This window comes from Pseudophryne corroboree, chromosome 7 (assembly GCF_028390025.1).
Source record: "Pseudophryne corroboree isolate aPseCor3 chromosome 7, aPseCor3.hap2, whole genome shotgun sequence".
Lineage (NCBI taxonomy): Eukaryota > Metazoa > Chordata > Amphibia > Anura > Myobatrachidae > Pseudophryne > Pseudophryne corroboree.
The window spans coordinates 362,136,119-362,140,664 of record NC_086450.1 but is presented as its reverse complement, the minus strand read 5'-3'; positions in this window follow the sequence as shown (position 1 = coordinate 362,140,664).

Genomic DNA, 4,546 nt, shown 5'->3' with positions numbered 1-4,546 from the left:
CCGCCTGGAGGCCTGTCAATGTGGAAAAATAATAAAACACATTGGACCCTGTACAGTAGTTACTGTATCAAACACATTGGTCACAGCATTAACATTGTCCCCAGCAGTGATCAAACAGAAGCATTCACCCCCACAGAAATAAAGCACATTGGCCCCCCCACAGTAAGCAAACACATTGTTCCCCGTACTAAGCAAAATCAGCAGGCCCAGCAGTAACTTTTGGGGTAGTAAAGCCTAACACAGTATACAGTACTTACCATACCCCTAACCTTTAACCCACACTTTCTGCAACCTAACCCTAAAAACTCCTCCACAGCTTAGCCCTAACCCTCCACGCCATAGAGTAACCTTTACCTCCACCAGCAATGCCTACACTTAACCATCCCTGGCGGTGACTAAGCCAAAGCCCTCTTCCCTGCAGCCTATTGACTTTTAGCTTACTTATTGAGGGTCCAGGAATGCCGGATGGTGGGGTGGTGGTGCTGGTGGTGGTGCTGGTGGTCATCAGAGGACCTAGTAGGTCCAGGTAAGCCTGGAGGACTCTCACTGTGGAAAAAAATAAACATAATTGGCCCCTGTGCCGTAGTTACTGTATCAAAGACATTGCCCACAGCAATCAAACACAAGTATTCACCCCCACAGGAATAAAGCACATTGCCCCCCGCTACAGTATGCCTCATTTCCCCTGTCAAATACTGCATGTACTGTACTTTTTACTGTATATCCATATCCAGCATACTGTATCCAATTTGTCTGTTTGTTCATTCTCCATAACATGTCCATTGGTGCTCACCCAATACTGTGTTTAAATCAACCTACTGTAAATATTGTTAATACAGTATATGCAATTGTGTTATGTTATCTGTTACCCTTTAGATAATGTACCCTACTGTATATTTACTTTATGTTACACCTACTGTACTGTAGTTTCCTATTGGTTTAATACACCGCAGTGGACCCTCAGAGGGTGAGTCATATAAGGTACCATTGTCTACTCTATGTTTGTTTACTCCCTATTGTCCAAAAGTGAGCTGACCAGACAGGGTGGCTCTCTGGCTGATGTAATTACGTTGATTAGAATATGTATTGTATTCCAATGCTGTAAGATCCTAAGACACAGAGGTCACACACACCCCAGCAATATGAAGCTATACAGTAAGTAGAGCTACCCAGAGAGGTGAAGAGAGATTCTTGGATACCAGGCTAAGAAGTAATGTTCTGCCAGGGATCGGCTTGGGGACCCATTATATTGGATTTATCTGGGTCTCTGTGTTGCTAGAAGAGACTCTCTGCTCCCAGACTAAGAAGTAATGTTCTGTCAGGAGATTGTGGTGGGAAATGTCATGTGGAATTGGATTACGGAAGTGTGCTGAATTGTGTTATAGCCTATTCTGTCAATAAACCACTGTTGGTTTTTCATCTACCACCGTGCCTGAGTGATTTGGAACACGGTATACTGTACTCAAATTTTTTTTCCCCGCACTAAGCAAAAACAGCAGGCACAGCAGTAACTTTTGGGATAGTAAAGCATAACACAGTATACAGTACTTACCATACCCCCTACCTTTGCTACAGCATAACCCTAAAAACTCCTCCACAGTTTAGCCCTAATTCTCCACGCCATAGACTAACCTTAACCTCCACCAGCAATGCCTAAACTTAACCATCCCTGGTGATGACTTAGCCAAAGCCCTCTTCCCTGCAGCCTATTGACTTAGCTTACTCATTGAGGGTTCGGCTACAGGTACGTCCACTGGCCGGGTTGTGTCTGTGGTGGTGGTGGTGGTGGAGGCAGCCAGAGGGCGCAGTCGGCCCAGGTGCGACTGGAGGCCTATCAATGTGGAAAAATAATAAAACACATTGGCCCCTGTACAGTATTGACTGTATCAAACACATTGGTCACAACATTAACATTGTCCCCAGCAGTGATCAAACAGAAGCATTCACCCCCACTGGAATAAAGCACATTGCCCCTGCCCCCCCCCCACCCCCCCCCCCCCCCCCCCCCACCCCTCCCACAGTAAGCAAACACATTGTTCCCTTTACTTAGTAAAAACAGCAGGCCCGGCAGTAACTTTTGAGGTAGTAAAGCACAACACAGTAGGCCAGATGTACTAAGCCTGAAAAGTGATAAATATCACAGTGATAAAGTACCAGCCAATCGGCTCCTGTCATTTTTCAAACACAGCCTGTAACATGGCAGTTAGGAGCCGATTGGCTGGTGCTTTATCACTGTGATATTTATCACTTTTCAGGCTTAGTACATCTCCCCCCCAGTATACAGTATTTAGGGGGTAATTCTGAGTTTATCGCAGCATGAATTTTGTTAGCAATTGGGCAAAACCATGGCCCTCATTCCGAGTTGATCGGTCGCAAGGCGAATTTAGCAGAGTTACACACGCTAAGCCGCCGCCTACTGGGAGTGAATCTTAGCTTCTTAAAATTGCGACCGATGTATTCGCAATATTGCGATTACTAACTACTTAGCAGTTTCAGAGTAGCTCCAGACTTACTCTGCCTCTGCGATCAGTTCAGTGCTTGTCGTTCCTGTTTGACGTCACAAACACACCCAGCGTTCGCCCAGGCACTCCCACCGTTTCTCCGGCCACTCCTGCGTTTTTTCCGGAAACGGTAGCGTTTTCAGCCACACGCCCCTGAAACGCCGTGTTTCCGCCCAGTAACACCCATTTCCTGTCAATCACATTACGATCGCCGGAGCGAAGAAAAAGCCGTGAGTAAAAATACTTTCTTCATAGTAAAGTTACTTGGCGCAGTCGCAGTGCGAACTTTGCGCATGCGTACTAAGCGGATTTTCACTGCGATGCGATGAAAAAGAACGAGCGAACAACTCGGAATGAGGGCCCATGTGCACTGCAGGGGAGGCAGATATAACATGTGCAGAGAGAGTTAGATTTGGGTGTGGGTGTTCAATCTGCAATCTAAATTGCATCGTAAAAATAAAGCAGCCAGTATTGACCCTGCACAGAAACAAAATAACCCACCCAAATCTAACTCTCTCTGCACATGTTACAGTATATCTCCCAACCTTGCAGTGCACATGGCTTTGCCCAATTGCTAACAAAATTCCTGCTGCGATCAACTCAGAATTACCCCCTTAGTACTATACCCCCTACCTTTAACCCACCTTTTCTGCAGCCTAACCCCAAAAACTCCTCCACAGCTTAGCCCTAACCCTTCTTGCCATAGACTATCCTTAACCTCCACCAGCGATGCCTAAACTTAACCATCCCTGAAGGTGACTTAGCCAAAGCCCTCTTCCCTGCAGCCTATTGACTTAGCTTACTCATTGAGGGTCCAGCGATGTACGCTGGTCTGGTGGTGGTGGTGGTGGTGGTGAAGGTGGGAGCCGGAAGGCGCGGTTGGCCCTGGTCCGCCTGGAGTCCCGTCACTGTGGAAAAATAATTAAACACATTGGCCCCTGTACAGTAGTTACTGTATCAAACACATTGGTGGTCATTCTGAGCTGTTCGCTCGCTAGCAGTTTTTACCAGCCATGCAAAACGTTAAGCCGCCGCCCATTGGGAGTGTATCTTAGCTTAGCAGAAGAACGAACGAATGCATCGCAGTGCGGCAGCAAAAAAAAAAAATGGTGCAGTTTCAGAGTACAGTAGCTCCAGACCTACTCAGCGCTTGCGATCACTTCAGACCATTCAGTTCCAGATTTGACGTCACAAACACACCCTGCGTTCTCCCAGCCACGCCTGCATTTTTCCGAACACTCCCTGAAAACGGTGATTTGACACCCAGAAACGCCCCTTTCCTGTCAATCACTCTGTGGCCGCCATTTCGACTGAAAAGCTTCGCTAGAACCTGTGTGAAATGACATCGCTTGTTGTGAAAGTACTTCGCGTGCGCATTGCGCCGCATAAGCATTCCCAGAAGTGCTGTTTTTTCACTTAATCACTGCACAGCGAACATTTTTAGCTATCGATCAACTCGAAATGACCCCCATTGCCCACAGCATTAACACTGTCCCCAGCAGTGATCAAACAGAAACATTCACCCCCACAGGAATAAAGCACATTGCCCCCCCCCCCCCCCCTCACAGTAATCAAACACATTGTTCCCTGTACTTAGCAAAAACAGCAGGCCCGGTAACTTTTGGGGTAGTAAAGCATAACACAGTATACAGTACTTAACATACCCCCTACCTTTAAGCCAACTTTTCTGCAGCCTAACCCCAAAAAACTCCTCCACAGCTTAGCCCTAACCCTCCCTGCACAGACTATCCTTAACCTCCACCAGCGATGCCTAAACGTAACCATCCCTGGCGGTGACTTAGCCAAAGCCCTCTTCCCTGCAGCCTATTGACTTAGCTTACTTATTGAGGGTCCAGTAATGCTGGAATGTGGAGTGGTGGTGGTGGTGGTGGTGGTGGTGGTGGAGGCAGCCAGGGGGTGCAGTCGGCCCAGGTGCGACTGGAGGCCTATCAATATGGAAATATAATAAAACACATTGGCCCCTGTATAGTATTGACTGTATCAAACACATTGGTCACAACATTAACATTGTCCCCAGCAGTGAT